This window comes from Austrofundulus limnaeus, unplaced genomic scaffold (assembly GCF_001266775.1).
Source record: "Austrofundulus limnaeus strain Quisiro unplaced genomic scaffold, Austrofundulus_limnaeus-1.0 Scaffold7, whole genome shotgun sequence".
Taxonomy (NCBI): domain Eukaryota; kingdom Metazoa; phylum Chordata; class Actinopteri; order Cyprinodontiformes; family Rivulidae; genus Austrofundulus; species Austrofundulus limnaeus.
In genome coordinates this window covers 5,895,263-5,895,848 of record NW_013952409.1, presented here as the reverse complement: position 1 = coordinate 5,895,848, position 586 = coordinate 5,895,263, and positions in this window count along the sequence as shown.

Sequence of the window (586 nt, the reverse complement as noted above, 5' to 3'; positions counted from 1 at the left end):
ACGATMTAAAATGCAACACAAGAAAAAGTCTTTGGAGGATGTTTCGCACAAAATAAACTGATTAGGAATGCTACGCAAAGAGTCGCGATTGCTGGATCTGACTAAAACATCTCATTTTTTTAAAGGTGGTCTTGAGAAAAATAAATCCACTGCAGTACAAAAAGCACCAGTGTTCGAAAAACGCACTGAGTCAAGTTTTTCTGATGTTATTTAGTTTTATTTTTACAACTTATTATATGATTAAAGTCATAAACTGAATATTCGATAACCCTGACAGTTGTCGTGTTATAGAAAGACATTGGCAAAAACATTTATGACAATATTATCTACCATTAAACTAAATTAGGCATGACAGCTGACTTCTTTTATTAGTTTTAGCTTCAATCTAGACTCCATACTGTATATAATCCATATAAAAAAATAAAAAATAAATTAAAAAAAAAGCTTCAATCTAGACTTTTGCAAGAAAAACACACGGTAAATTCATTTAATGTAATAAAACTGGTGTAAGTCAAGAACATTGGTCCATTTATAAAGATGATAGGTAGGTTAACAAGCATTGCTAGATGTGTAAAAAGTATAAAAA